At 45.1% G+C, this 16,391-nt stretch overlaps 1 protein-coding gene across 1 annotated transcript in view; it reads right to left on the minus strand.

The window, feature by feature from the left end:
- RALA (RAS like proto-oncogene A) overlaps nucleotides 1-9,747 on the minus strand; it is a 50,147-nt gene extending 40,400 nt beyond the window's left edge. The window contains exon 1 of the mRNA XM_048839173.2: nucleotides 9,528-9,747. The gene's annotated coding sequence lies outside the window, so the exon portion shown is untranslated. The remainder of the gene's footprint in view (nucleotides 1-9,527) is intronic.
- Between the last annotated feature and the right edge of the window lie 6,644 nt (nucleotides 9,748-16,391).

The following is a 16,391-nucleotide window of genomic DNA, read 5'->3' on the forward strand; positions in this document are numbered from 1 at the left end:
AAATAAGATTGCCCATCAAAACATGAAGTTAATTTAGAAACTTAGGCCCAGATAATGCAATGACAACATCTACCTGGGCAGATGCCATTACAAGATAAAAGCTGAAGTTGCTAGGAAAAAAACAAAAACAACAAAACTGAATTTTAAAACCTGTTTTCCACAAAGTTACTAGCATCTTACCTTGCTATACTTGTGTTGTAACATCAGCTGACTGTTTTGAGTAAAGAGGATAGGAATAAGCCTCTAATTTAATAGTTTTGGAATAAGTTTAAAATGCTTTTTAAAACCTAGTCTTTCAGACAAGTCTATTCAGCTATTCCACTGTTATGCTGTAGTGAATATAAAACAAATGAGTACTGAGACAAGCCAACTGAAGAGGAAGGAAAATCTGCACTGGTACAACTTCCTTATCCCCACCCATTTATATTTATACACACTGGAGTTTTAGTATTTAACAGGAAAAGGACAATCAAGAAATAGCACTCTAAGGTGGAAGTCCCCACAGCATTTAGATGTCACTATCATTCAATAAATCAATATTTTACATTTCCTCTTGTTCTTGCGCTGCACAATATTCATTAGGAAAATACTCTTTCTAGCCCTCAACAACATGACCCCTTTTAGAGGGCAAATTTCTTCAACAGGAAAAAACCATTTAGCCCAACATGACTGTTCAGAAACTCTAAATCCTACTTTATCATAGAGCTCAGTCCTCTTCAGAAGTGCATGTACATGTCTTACACTCTCCACTTCAGTTTTCTTCCGAATCTCTGTGACAGGTTCAGTCACAGAAACCCCCTTGGGACTGTCACCTGACATGCTGAAATTACATCCGAGCCCATTTTCTCTGCCAGCTTGGGACTCCAGAACCTTGCCTTGTTGAGCCAGACATGCTAGCCTGCTGCAACACAGACCCAGGTCTGGTCCACGCCCCCAAAGCTGCAGACTGTAAGTGACCTGCTGAGCAGTTTTTGGTCATCTCCAACATCCAGCTCCCAATTCAATCCAGACCCCAAATAAATCGGTTTTACACTGTATAAAGCTTATACAGGGTAAACTCAAATTGTCCACCCTCCATAACACTAAGAGAGATATGCACAGCTGTTTGCTTCCCCAGGTATCACTTACTCTGGGTTCAATAAACAAGTGATTTTATTAAGAAAAAAGTACAATTTAAGTGGTTTCAAGTCATAACAGACAGAACAAAATAAGTTACCAAGCAACACAACACCACAAACAAGTCTAAGCTTAATACATTAAGCAACTGTTTACAGGTATATTGCACCCTCAGGGATGATCCAATAAGCTTCTTTCACAGACTAGACACCTTCCTAGTCTGGATCCAATCCTTTCCCCTGGTACAGTCCTTGGTTTAGTTCCAGCTCAGGTGGTAACTAGAGGTTCTCTCATGACTGAGAGCCACCTTTGTTCTGTTCCACACCCTTTCATAGCTTTGGCCCAAGGCGGGAATCTTATCTCTCTGGGTCCCCACCCCTCCTTCTAAATGGAAAAGAAAGATTTAAGATGGATTTCAGCTTCATGTGACATGGACATGTGACATGTGTTAAGGATCCAAAAGCTATATTAGGCGAACCGCTCCAAGGCCATGAGGGAGATCCTAGATGGGCCCTCACCCTACTGCACGATCCCATCTGAACCTCTCTGCAGCTTCTTCAAGGATGTATTCGACTGCATAGCCCGGAGTGACACGCAGCACCCAGAGGGCCTCTGCCCCCTGCCCTGCATCGAGGAAACAGGTGTCCTGGAAACCGACTATACACCCAAGGAAGTAATGGCCAGATTCTCAAAAACAAACAGCTCCTGGGAAATACGGCATCCCCTACTGCCTCCCGAAAAAGCAAGATCCCAGCTGCCTGGTCCTCGCCACGCTCTTCAATCAGTGCAAGCGATTCTGCCACACTCCCAGCTCCTGGAAGGCGGCCATGATGGTACTGGCATACAAGAAGGGAGAGCGGGATGACCCCAGCAACTAGAGGCCCATCTCCCTCTGCTCCATGATGTACAAGCTCTACGCCAGCTGCCTGGTGTCAAGGATCACGGAGTGGTTGGTGAGCAGGGGAGCTATCAGCTCCATCCAGAAAGGCTTCATGTCCTGCGAGGGCTGCTATGAACACAACTTCATACTCCAAACCACCATCAAAACGGCCAGAAGGGAGCAGAGGCAGTGCGCAATAGCGTGGCTCGACCCAGCTAACGCCTTTGGGTCCATGCCCCACCACCACATCTTTGCCACGCTCCAGGAGTTTGGGATGCCAGAGAACTTCCTTCATGTGATCTGAGAAGTGTACGAGGGATGCAGCACCACCATTTGCTCGGTCGAAGGGGAGACTGCCGAGATCCCGATCCGGAGAGGAGTTAAGCAGGGCTGTTCCCCCAGCCCCATCATCTTTAACCTCACCATGGAGCCGTTGCTGTGAACGATCGCCAATTGCACAGATGGCTTCTACCTCCACGGTGAGAGGGTGAATGTCCTGGCCGCGGATGACTCAGAGAGCCTCCAACATATTCTAGATGCCACCAGTCGAGCTGCCAACTGGATGGGGCTCCGCTTCAATGCAAAGAAGTGTGCAACTCTCCACATTGATGGCAGCAAAAGAGACTCTGTGCAGACAACGGGGTTCCAGTTCTAGGGCGAGCCAGTCATCCCCCTGGCAGAGGAGCAGGCATACCAGCACCTTGGCAGCCAACGGGTTTCCGTGTCCGGCAGACACCAGAGGACACCATCCAGGAGATCTTGCAGGACGCCGCCAAAATTGACGCCTCCTTGCTAGCACCGTGGCAGAAGATAAATGCCCTGAACACCTTCCTGATCCCCTGAATCTCATTCGTCCTCAGGGGATCTGCTGTGGCAAAGGTACCCCTCAACAAGGCAGACAAGATTGTCTGGCAGCTGGTGAAGAAGTGGCTGTTCCTTCCCCGGAGAGCCAGCAAAGAGCTGGTCTACATCGCCCACAGGCATGGCAGTGCCAACGTCCCCCACATGGGCGACCTGTGTGACAGTGTAGTAAACACCCACGCCTTCCGCCTGCTGACGTGTCCCGACGCCATGGTAAGGAACATCGCTGCAAACGCCCTCCATGACGTGACAAAGAAGTGGATTGGCAGAGCCCCCTCCAACCAAGACATCGCCACCTTCTTGAGTGGTTCCCTGGATGGAGAATTCGGACAGGAAAGATGCGACATTGCTTCACTGTGGTCCCGCACTCGCAATGCCACACATCGCCTGGGGAAGCGCATCGGCTGCCGCTGGGAGTGATGCGAGGAGCACCAGGAGCTGGGAGTCCTGGTGCCACAGATCAGGTCTGACAACAACACCATCGTCACCCCGAGCGCCAGGGGCATGCTGGAGAGGACCCTGAAGGCAGCCATCCACTCACTGTACATGGAAACGCTGAAGTGTAAACTGGACCAGGGTAAAGCCTTGGAACTGACCAGCAAGTGGGACGCCAGCAACCACTTCCTCACCGGGGGTGACTTCACCCGTTTCGCCGACTGGCAGTTCATCCACCGTGCCCGGCTCAACTGCGTCCCGCTCAACAGAGCCGTCCGCCACGGAAACAGAGACAAGCATTGCAGGAAGTGTGGCTACTCCAACAAGGCCCTGCCCCACGTCCTGTGCAGCTGCAAGCCCCACTCCAGAGCCTAGCAGCTGCACCACAATGCCATCCAGAATCGCCTGGTGAAAGCCATCACACTGCGCCTCGGGGTGGTCACCCTGAACTGCGCCATCCCTGGTACTGACAGCCAGTTGCAACCTGACGTGGTAGTCACCGACGTGGCCCAGAAAAAGATCATCCTCGTCAACATCACGGTCTCCATTGAGAACAGGATCCCGGCCTTCCGTGAAGCCCGAGCTCATAAGCTGGAAAAATATGCCCCCCGGCCGACACCCTGAAAGCGAAGGGCTACAAGGTACAGATGGATGCCCTGATTGTCGGAGCCCTGGGCGCTTGGCACCCCTGCAACGAGCATGTGCTGCGGACCTGTGGGATCAGTCGACGCTACGCACGGCTCATGCAGCACCTCATGGTCTCGGACACCACCTGATGGTCCGGGGACATCTACATCGAACACATCAGCCACCGACAGTACCAGGTGGTGAGCTGGAATGACACTGTGCATCAACTATGAGAAAGGGACCGAGAGACTTTTTCCATCGGACCATATCAACTGGAACCATAAACTCATTGAACATTAAATCTCAAACGAGGGCAATTTCATCCTCTTGCTCATCATTGTATCCACTCATACTCCACACCTGAACATAGCCATTATATGAACATACCCCATATCTCAATGTCTGTACTTTGACCTGTTAACCTTTTACCCCCAATCAGGGATATTGCAGATTATGTATTCCTTTCACCACCCAATCCTAAACTGAATTTTTCACCCCTTGATAATCTGTACCTTATTCCCTGACAACCAGAAACTTATGCTTAAACTCTGTACTGTTTTCTTTTTATTTTAAGATCTTAATAAAATTATTAAATCTGACCTCCAATGTGCTCTCATTTTGATAGCCTTGAGTAACAAATGACAGGCAAAGTGATTAAGGGCCAGATTCTGCCAGCCTTGGTTTGTATAGTACCTCAGGCCACTATAAACTTCTACTAGCATAGCTTTGTCAGTCTGAAGTGTGATTTGCAACAGAAAGTTGTGCAAGCAAAGTGCCCTAGTGTAAACCAAGTTATACCAGCAAGACTGTTTTTCTCAGTACAGCATTTCTTGGAGAATGAAATATATTGGTAGAGGCACAGCTTTTGGGGTATAATCTGCATTTGCAACTATAAGCACTTTGTCAGTATAGGACACTGGTATAGCTATACTGGCAAAGCCTCCCAAGCATAGGTAGACCTGCCAGTCAAGTTACTACTACATCCGTGCAATTTAGAATAAAACAGATTATCTTGTTAATAGTATTTATACTCCATTTTAAACCCTATGTGCCATTTTACACCCTCCATTTGCAACCACACCTATAAGGCCACTACCAGCAACCTTCATAATACCATAACTGTCACAAGTTGTATTTAAAAGATAAATAGAAACCCGATTTCTAGGACTGTTCAGGGAGAAAGATCTTCTGTGAATTCCACTGGTATTAATCCAATATATATCAGAAAGTAAAAAACAAGGAGTACTTGTGGCACCTAAGAGACTAACATTTATTTGGGCATAAGCTTTCGTGGGCTAAAATCCACTTCATCGGATGCATGCAGTTGAAAATACAGTAGGTAGATATATACACACACACAATCCATCAAGGTGAGCTATTATCAGCAAGAGAAAAAAATCTTTTGCAGTGATAATCACGATGGCTCATTTCAAACAGTTGACAAGAAGGTGTGAGTAACAGTAGGGAAAAAATTAGCATGGGGAAATAGTTTTTACTTTGTGTAATGACCAATCCACTCCCACTCTTTATTCAAGCCTAATTTAATGGTGTCCAATTTTCAGATTAATTTCAATTCTGCAGTTTCACGTTGGAGTCTGTTTTTGAAGTTGTTTCACTGGAGAATTGAGAACTTTCTATTGTATTTTCCACTGCATGCATCTGATGAAGTGGGTTTTTTTTTTTGCTGATACAGACTAACAGCTACCACTCTAAAACCTGGATAAAGAGTGTTTTTGTTAACTATAAAATAGTTGGATCAAAAACACTGGAAGTCAAATAATGTTTGCAGAGTGCTATGCAACCAACCCTCTTTACTACATCTTATGCCACAAAAGGGTGATGCTGATTTCTTACATTCCACCCTTCCCCTCCCACCCAACTTCATTTTTGAGATTTTCCTTCATAACACCTGCTTCTGCTGTTACTCTGAGCTTTCGCAAGACTCCGCAGTACAAAACTGACTTGATTGTTGTCAGTTTCACTGCTGCCACAGAGATTTGAGAAACTGAAAACAAATGCGTCTCTGATCAGTTCACTTTTGTGGCTTGTGGAATCTCAGAAGCATTGGTAAAAGGCATAAGAGCCAGCTGTCTGCAGACCCAGAGAGACTATGCTCCCTGGGCTAAACATTTAAATGAAAATTTAGACTGCAGCCAATAGCACTTGCTTATGAAACTTTCCTATGTGCTAAGAGTAGATTTTCACCAAGCCCCCAAGAACCAGAGTAATCATGAAATAACTATTTTTTTTGCTAGAATAATCCAGAAGGTATGAGATGTTTTGGGGAAAGCTATCAATTTACATTTAGAAAATCTGCCACAATATTATACAAGTTTACTTTGTTCTTGTTAATATATTGTCATTGAAACCTATATATTTTTGTGCCTATCACTTCCTCTCCATTAGAATTCTGAGGTTGCTGAGAAAGAATGCTGCCAGTTTCCAAAAAGGTCCTCAAAGCAACTTTTAGCACATATGACAGCATAACATGCTAATCCTCAATTTATTAGTTTGCCATGCCTTAGTTTCTAACAGCCCTTTGCACCAGCAGTAATTTCTCACATGTTAGATATAAAATGTAACATGTTTAAAGACAAATCAATCACACACATGAAAATGTAATGCTCGCCATGTCTTGTAAGTTATTTTAGTCAGTTGGGGGCATTTTCATGTTTTAAAGAATATATTCAGGGATGTTGGAGTGCAGTACACCTAGCAGAAGACCAAGGAGGGATTAAAAAAAAACAAACTGTTCTTATGGTAGTGAACAAATACTTAAGCAAGATTTGGGCTGTAGCCATCCCCAATTGCTCCTATCTTGCCTTTCCTCAATAGATTTTATCCAGCATTACTTTCTCCCCTCTCCCCATTTTGTGAAGGGTCTATTTGTAAATATGTTCCCATGAAGAGGTCTTTCCTCTTGTTCCCACAGAGTTTATGCATGGTGACACCATATGAGATGGCCAGATGTGTTTGTGGTTTCTATCATTCTCTCCCCAATGCTGCTTCAGTTGGTGAAACTGGACATGTGGATGATAAACAATCCATTGTGAAGGAAAAGCAACGCAACAACATTGGTTCTTTTATTAAAGAGATAGTTAACTAGGGCATTCTAATCAGTTATTTGTGGACATTGTTGAAACATGTCTAATTCTTAAGACGTACATTAGTACACCATGAAACTGCATCCTTTCCCTCAATTAGGCAGAACCCAAGCTGACTGAAAGCAAGCTCAAATGAGTCCACAATAGAAAGAATAATTCACTAGTGTGTCTTCCATAAGCCAATTATTTCACTACCACAGGCTCAGTTTGCCAGGTGTTTTATTTTTTAGGAGTGGGGGAAGCCATTATTATTTTGTCCCTTTAAAAACGGGGGACAGAAAACAGAAGCCCCAACACTGATAATACACATTTCTAAAGTAATCTAAATGGTGGAAACTGTTACCTTTAACACGTAGGGTCACAAGAGTGAAATATAAAGGAAAATCTACATTAAACTTCCAGAAGGAAGTCCTCAGGAGTCACTCAATATTTCCTCATTCTATTCCAACTACTAAGACTTTTGCAGAAGTTTAATATAAATTCGTTGAGGTGCCTCCTGTTCAGTGAATGAAATGGGGAAGGGGAGAGAAATCTACCTCTCTTTTAACTACTAGTCTAATGATAGCCCTTGTGAAAAACTAGTATCTGCATTTCTTTCAACTACCATCTTCCTCCTGAAATTAAACAATTCACTGTTCTGGATAAACCCCTCTTTGCATTTCAACCTTGATTAACCCCACACAGCCCAATTTAAAATCTTAGATGGGAAATGTTGCTGTGGAAACAGAGCTGGAAATATTAACAGTACATTTGGCGGATAGATTGATATGCTTGTACAAAAAGCCAGATGTGAACATTTCTACTGATGTTGAGCACTGTATAAAGAAGACTGTTGGAGGGGCTGTATATTACCCAACCCTCTTGTGAGGGCATCACCTGCTGTAATCATTTTCCTGACTGAAAAGAAATTCTGAGAAAAGACATGAAATTTTGAGGTAGTTTCCAACTCAGAATTTCCCAACACATGAATTTTGATCATCAGTTCCTACCAATACATTTCAATGATACTGCTACACATGCATATTCTTATATTCAAGCCAGAATATTATAGTAAAAGAAGCAGTGCTCAGAATCAGAGTTGGTTAATGTACATCAAACCTCCAACACTTAGCACACATGATCACTACAGACAAACGTATGCCTGACCAGTATATCATGGAATACAAGTCTATTGGAATTGGATTTCTGAAGGGATTCAAATAGAATCAAAATCTCAGTATTTTTGGCTGAAGATATGCAAATAAATTCTCAAATACGTGCAAGGATATATAAATACAAGACTGATTCATTAGCCTAATCAAGCAAATGGAAATGTAAAGTTTTAAGAATTTAGGAAACGCAATATACATACTTAGTATTCCTTCCTATGGTTTTAGATATGCAGAACATTATAGTTAAAGATCAATGAGATTAAGACTAATACAACATGGACTACCACACAAAAGAACCACTGGCCATTAAGTTTTTACAGTAAACCACTCTTAAATGCAGCCTAAGATGGGGATAGGTTTCAGAGTAACAGCTGTGTTAGTCTGTATTCACAAAAAGAAAAGGAGTACTTGTGGCACCTTAGAGACTAACCATTTTATTTGAGCATAAAAAGCTTATGCTCAAATAAATTGGTTAGTCTCTAAGGTGCCACAAATACTCCTTTTCTTTTTAAGATGGTGATGAACACAACACCCTAGAATTCAGTTGCTCTGACAGATCTCGGTCAGTTTTTGAAGGCGAGACTAGCTATCAGAAGACACACACACACACCGAAGTACACTTAGAACAAAAAAAAGCATTCCTACATGGATAAAATAGCTCTCTCCATTGTTCGAGCGGAGGTGTGGCCCGCTCTTTGAACACTAGAACAATAAAACTTGAGTAACCCAGGTGGCTAATCTACAAACACAAGCTTGGCTTAAAGCCATTTTTAAAACGGAGTGAATCAATCAAACCCGAACTATTAAAGCGTTACAGCAAAGACCCCTGATTTCAGGCAACGCATTTCCAGCTTCATGCGAGTACACGCACACGCCAAACTAACAAGATCAAGGGCAGGAGTTTCTGGGACGAGGTCCCCACCCATTCCCGCAGCGGACGGCCCAGCACGTTCACGCCAAGGCTGGCCAGGGAGCGCCCAGCTCCGGACAGCAAATGAGAGACGGCCGGCGGGAATGAATGAGCCTTCCCGGCAGGGGCAGCCCCAGCGTCGGACACTGCCGCAACGGGACCGGCCGGGAAGCCACCCCGGGACGGGCAGGGCGCCGGGAGGCTTTTAACCTTCAGGGGACGGGAATTTCAGGTCGCGCCCCGCGGGAGGCACCGACCCACCCAGCCCCATTGACACAAGCGGGCTGGGACCGGGAGGAACCGCCTAAGGCGCCGCAGCCAGAGTCTCCGGGGAGGGGCCGTGCGGGGTGAAGCCCCGGAGCGAGTCACCCGGGGCCACCGAGCCCTCTCCGGGGTGTGTGTGTGCGCGCGGGGCGGCCACCGGCCCCTCCGCCTGGACTCACCTGCCCGGCTGTGGCGGCGGCTCTGCTGAGCGAGTCTCGCGCCCACCCCCGACTCCTCCTCCTCCGGCCGCCGCGCTCAGAAACGGCTTCGCGCTGGGCTGAGGGGGGCGGGGAAGCGTCCGCCCAGCTCCGGAGAGACTCTGGCTCCGCGCAGGGGCTGCGACCAGCACCCGCCACACAGAGCTGCTTCCGGCGGCCGGCCGGGCCCGGGTGGAACCTGCTTCCGGGTAGGGGTGGAGCCACGCAGGCAGGGACTTCCGGCGGAAGCGGGGCAACAGTACTTCGTACTATAAGGGAAGCTGTGAGGCCGCGGCCTCTCTAATAGGCTGGGACGGAGGGGCGGGACTATGGGAGGGGCGGGGCTTGAGTGGGGACTCGGAACGAAAGGGGAGGAGCTAATTCTGCGTGGCGGGGGCGGGGTTCGGGAGGAGCTGGGAAGAAGGGAGCGTACCCAGGGTAAGGGGAACGAGGGGCGGGGCGCGGCGCGTGCTCACACGCTGGCCCCATATGCTGAACTGTGGGCTGAGGGAGAAGCATGGGAGGAAATCCCAAACCTCCCTTCCTCTTCCCCTCCCCCCCGCAAAAAATGTTTCCAGACTTTTAATAAATTCTTGCAAAGAAAACTGTCCCAGTTAAGTGCTGCCTTCCTGGATCTGCAGACGGACTGCCGAACTAGCTCGCCACAATTTGTGGGCTGCCCCCATTCAGCTCAATGAAGCGTTAACTCTGGAATATAATGGTGTCCTGTTGTAATGTTACTGTTATTAATTCATTCTCCCCTGATCTGTTCAACAGCATATACAAACTACAGTGGGGGAGCATCAGCAAAGCTCCACACTTCCTGCCCACCCCAGTCTAATTTCCAACTTCTGAATCTTTTAAATTGCACAAAAGGGTTTTCTGCCCAAACTCTCCACGATGTGGTGGGAGTGCACCCTACTGCTAAGTATAATTTGAGCCCCAAATTTCATGATTTTGTGTGTGTTTTTAAATTATTTTTATCTCAATTTTATTAAAATTGTCAGGTTTCAGACTATATCACAAATTAATTAGAGACAAATAATAAATATAACATCTGTGAAGTAATAATTGGCATGTATTATATAATAGTACAGGTATTAACGCCTGATCAACACACAGGACTTTTAAAGTGATTGTGCAGTTATTAGAAAATAGCCCTAAACAAAAGAAAATAGAAGGCAATAATAAAAGGTGGGAGGAAGAAGGAAATCCCCAGGTATGCAGACAGGGGACTTCTTACTGTGAGAATATGGACATGTAGAGCACACTCAGTGTTATCTTTAATTGTTGATTGGAACTTGGCTTAAGAAGCAGTTAAAAAAATCCAAGTTAGGTTGATAGATGAGAAGAGATAGTGAGAATGCAAAAAGTACAATATCGAGGGAGAAAAAAAAAACTGGGAAAACCATGCATTCCAAGCTCCCAATCCAATCATCAAAGTATTTCCTGCAGGTACTCAGGAAGTCTGCACAGATGTTAATTAGCAGCAACACAGTTTTGGATTAGAACATAACAGCCTGATTTTCGGTCTGCCCTTAACCGAGCCTCCCTTTTACACATGGCAATAACTTGGACAATTGCATACAAAACAAGAACAACAGGGATCTAGCATCAGTTTATCACAGAAAGAGAGGCAGTGTCTCCTTGAGGCTAGACCCAGGCCATTTAGGGATTTTTAGAGGCCAAAACCAGCTTAGTGGGTTTATTTCTGAGTTTTGCAAAATGAGATTTCATATCAGAGTTGTAATGTATTTCTTAATGAAAAACTTGTAAATACTAGATATAGCATGAGACATCAGCTGTCTTGATCAGATGTAGTAGGGTGCATGATATCAGCAATCTTCTGGTTCCATTAGTGGATCACTTTCTTAACTGCAAGCTTGTAAACTTCCTTTATGTGTACGTACTTCCATATCTAAGAAGCTGGAGGTTACATCATCTGTGAATATTAGTAACTAACTCTCTTGATTTCTTTGTATATTACACATTCAAAGTTAAATTAGATTTCTCTTAGAGTGAGTACTAGTGGATTTTTTTTAAGATACCCACCTGACTCTGATGATCAGCCAGAAATCCTACTAGGGTCAGAACAGGCTTTTCAGGCTAGAGAGTTAATCAAGACTACCATGGTCTGTCTATAAACTTCTGTTTAGAACAGAGGTGGGCAAACTATGGCCTGTGGGCCACATCCAGCCTGCTGAACCATCCTGCCCAGCCCCTGAGCTCCTGGCCCAGGAGGCTGTTCCCACCCCCCGCAGCCACGCCGCCACGCGGCTCAATGCTCTGGGCAACGGGGCTGCAGAGCCCAGCCTGACCTGGTGCTCTGTGCTGCGCGGCGCAGCTGCCTGTCCTGGTGCAGGTGTGCTGCCAGCCATGGGTGCTCCAGGCAGCGCGGTAAGGGAGCGGGGGAGGGGTTGGATAGAGGGCAGGGGAGTTCGGGGGGTAGTCAGGGGCGTGGATAGGGGTCAGGGCTGTCAGAGGGCAGGGAACAGGGGTTGAATGGGGGCAGGGGTCCCAGAGGGCACTCAGGAAGGAGAGGAGGGGTTGGATAGGGCAGCGGGGGGCGGTCAGGGGACAGGGAGCAGGGGGGTGGGGGGCAGTCAGGAAGGAGAGGGAGTGTTGAATGGGGTGGTGATGGGCACTTAGGGGCAGGGGGCAGTTAGGGGCGAGGGGTCCGGGGGCAGTGAGGGAGAAGGGGTGCTTGGATGGGGCGGCAGGGAGCAGTTGGGGCGAGTAGTCTGGGGGTGGTCAGGAGAACGAGATTGTGGGGGGGCAGGGATCCCCGGGGGGCCATAAGGGAAAAGGGGGGGTTGGATGGGGAAGGAGTCCCAGAGGAGCTGTCAGGGGGCAAGAAGAGGGGTGCTTGGATAGGGGGCAGGGCCAGGCCATGCCTGGCTGTTTGGGGAGGCACAGCCTCTCCTAACCGGCCCTCCATACAATTTCAGAAACCCAATGCGGCCCTCAGGCCAAAAAGCTTGCCCACCCCTGGTTTAGAAGGTAAGGGTCATATCTGAGAAGACCACAGTTTTAAACCAAAACCCGTGAAATCTTTCATTAAATTGTCATAAGATGTTGAGAACAGAAGTGTGTTTGGAGTGGGTTTTGACATCTGGTGGGGGCGGGGTGTATGTGTGTTAGTGACTGGAAGGAACAGTTTGGGGCACGTGTCATTAATTTTAAAAAGATTATTATTTTTAGTGAGGGTAAGAAAGACCAGAGCTTTCCTCAAGGGAAGGAGAAGCACGGGAAAGATATTCAAAAGACTGAATTTAGCTACAGTGAGAAGGTAAGAAGGAAGGGGTAGTCAGAAGTTGAGATGGTTCTATATTTTGTGGTCACTCAGTGCCCAATCAGAGCAGAATGATTTACAGTAGCCAAGCAAAACACAGAGATAATAGGAAAAGACCACATTTCAGTGTTACAACAATATCTCAGGGGAGCTCCTTGTTAACTCCTTCATAACCATATCTTGTACTAATAAACCCTTGATTTAAACATAAATTTGTTTCAAAATTAAGAACAGCACAATTTAGTCCCATTATGTAAACACTAAACCCTGTTATATTTTCAAAAGTGAGTCCCTATCTCAATGTTTGGCTTATCAAACTGTAACACTTCAGTAGTCTAGTCAGTTCAGGACATCACTGGTAATTAGAGCTGGCTGAAAATTTTTGAACACTGTTTCAACAATTGATGCAGAGGATGGTGATGCGGGGGGGGGGAGATTTGTGCAAAAATAATGAGGCGGGATGTGCAAAAAAAATTTAAAAAAATATTTTGACCAGCTGTAGAGCTGGTTGAACATTTTATAATCATTTAACGCTGATCTCTGTTCTCACTTTTCTCCACAATGTCAAATCCTAGGCATTTAGCCAGTGTTTGGTCAATCTTTCCCTGGGATGTAGCTTCTTTGGCATCCCTGTTTATTATGAGCTAATTTTTGCATCTCCCATAGAGCTTTAGAAAATGTGTGGTACAATATCACAACATGGGAACAGTCCAATGAAGTCATTCTAATAAAATGCTCAATCCTATGAGCATGTTCATCCACACAAACTGACCTATTTTTGACCCTGCAAAACTAAATCACAGAAATCTGATAACTGGGGCTAAATATCACCAAATCTATGGAAAGCAGAGGAAAACAGATGCAAAACATTCTGCATGTTTCACCCTGGGGAGAAATTCATACATTATCTGCTTCTTAGGAGTGGGAATAGTAGCAGCATGGAAGGAATAGGAGTATGACCTTGTATATGGACACAGCCGAGGGATAGCAGGGGATCCCAAGCCTGCAGATCTTGGAGCATCTGTATAGAATGTGTCCTCTTTGATAATGCCAGCCACCCACCTCAGCAGGTGGGAAACTTGATGGCACTGGCTTCATTTGGGACAGCCCCAGCTGAACAAGGGAGAAGAACACCAGATGAGGGAATGCAGGGTGTCCCTTCCTTTCAGAGTCTCTAGCCACTCATTCACTAGCTTAGGGAGCTGGTTGGTCCCTTGCCCTCCTTTTTCATTAATTTAAACCCTAGCAGAGGCCATCTAAAGTCTCTTCTGGCTCTGTTTCAGCAGCTTTATCCTTCTTGCCTTGAACTGATAGCCTCAGAGCTGTGTTCTACAGATACTGTGAGTGACCGATCACCTATTTTGGGGTGAGAGACAACTTTTTTCATCCCAGGGGGTCAAACTGGCAAAGGCCTAAAGAAGTTTTTCATTTTCCTCGCCAGATCCTGGAGGTGCAGTTTAAGTTAAATAGGAATAGGATTTAATAATTAATGATAGTACTCGGTAAGGATGTTAGTTCATTGCGGCTTGTGGCCAGTTTCTAGTGTGGTTAAAAGGCTAAAAGGAATGGTTCCCAGAAGTAAAAGACCTGGGATTTCACTGATGGGTCTCAGGGGGTAGGGGAAGATCTTGTGGGCTGAGGTCCCCACTTTAGTATGCTATGTCCCCCTTGAGTGGCGCGTAGGACTCAGAATAGTGAGCTGAGTCCTAGTGGTAGGCTGAAGAGAATCTGTCCTGAGTTATATGGTGGGAGCCCTGTAACCCCTAAACTAGAACCACTTAACATGCTTGGGAGATAAGAGTATGGTAACAGGGTGGGCAGCGCCCCTCCTCTGTGTTAAGTTTAATAACGTTGCAGTGTGCCACTTAAAATGCATCCCTGTATTTGTCCTCTTTGCCATTGTGTCTCTATCAATATAGCCATGGTCTTCTCACATGGAACTGTGACTGAGTCAGCGCTGTGCTGTTGTTGGTTCTCTGTTCTGCAGCTTTGCACTACCCTCCTGTAATGAGGCTGGGAGAAGCTGTGAATCAGATGTTTATGCTGCCTAGAGTGACTGCCCCCTAGCTTCACCATCTCCTTCCAGTCAGCCATGCACCCTGAAATCCCATGGAGCTCCAAATGTCCATTGTGGTAGTGAAGGGGCTGCTAATAGTAATGCCGGGCTGAGAGTCAGCATGGTGTGCTGCAACTGTTCTCCGTCTTTTGTGTTTCCTTACCCCTCTTAACGAGTAATCATCCTCATTCACTTCCCACTGTACAGAAGGAAGGGACCTCTCCCACTGAAGTCAATGGAAATCCCATTTAAATCAGTGGAAGTCTTTTAATTGATTGTAGTGAGAATTGGATCACGTCTTAAAAAGCAACTATTTACCCATTAAATAAATATCTATGATTTTATTGACTCTTTTGCCTGTTAGATATAGTCATAGTTCTGCCAGCTGTCAATCATTTGAGATGACATATGTCATTTTTGTCCTGCAGCCCAAACTAAAAAGTTTTATATTTCATGGTAACAAAACCTATTTCACAATATCTTTTTCCCCTTTCTGATTTAAAACTGAATATTTTTGAAAAGTGGGAAATGTGAGCACAGCTAACTTGCCATCTGGTCACACATTAGCAGTGATTGTACTTCTGTGGTTCATTAAACATTCGGATGCATGCAAAACACAAGATAAGAGTTTACTGCAGTTCTTAAACATAGACAGAATCTTAAAGAAAAACATGGAGCTTCCATATTTCCCATTGAATTCAGCATCCAGTTCTAACACTACAACTCCACTTTAATCTAGATTTATATATCAATTAATCTCCTGTATGCTTTTACAAAACAAACTTCTTTACTTATGTAACAAATATATTTTTTCACTATTTATGTTTGTTTAATTTTTGCATTTCACTCAGTTTATAAAATGAAAATAGATTAGTCAATTTTATGTTTGCTTAGAGTCATTTAATAATCAATTTCACTTTCAGGTTCTCATGCAAACATGGGGTTGCAAAGGCTTCAGTGGAACACTTACTGGGTTGTTTGTTTCTTAAATTGTTCCATTGGGATTTTTTTAAAAAAATGTCATGGGAATATTTCTCTTGGTGTTAGGTTTTGTAAGAAGTTATTTCTATAAAACCAAGGTCCTGATTCTCCCCTACCTTGCATCTGTGTAATTATTTACAGGGGAGTGTAAAAATAAGCTTTCTAACCTAAGATCAACAGAAATATTTCTGTGAAAGTCTATTCAATTCTCTGGACCAGTTTAAAACACAAGGTGCAAGGCAGTGAGAATCAGGTCCTGCCTGTCTTCACAGCTGTGAACTAGGATTTCTAGGCATGTGGCAATTGTCTTGTTTTTGTCTACCAGCATATGTACTAGCACATATGTGTGTATACAAAACATGCATGGAAATGTTTAGTGTGTAACTAACCACAGATTTATACAATTTTATATTTGTCAGGTCTGATGTTGCGTAATAATTTAAGTAGTAAGAATGCTACACTGAGAACTTCAGTTGTTTTAAATAATTTGATGCTATGCAGTATAAAGATCATGCCA

Source organism: Caretta caretta, chromosome 2 (genome assembly GCF_965140235.1).
Source record: "Caretta caretta isolate rCarCar2 chromosome 2, rCarCar1.hap1, whole genome shotgun sequence".
Taxonomy (NCBI): Eukaryota; Metazoa; Chordata; order Testudines; family Cheloniidae; genus Caretta; species Caretta caretta.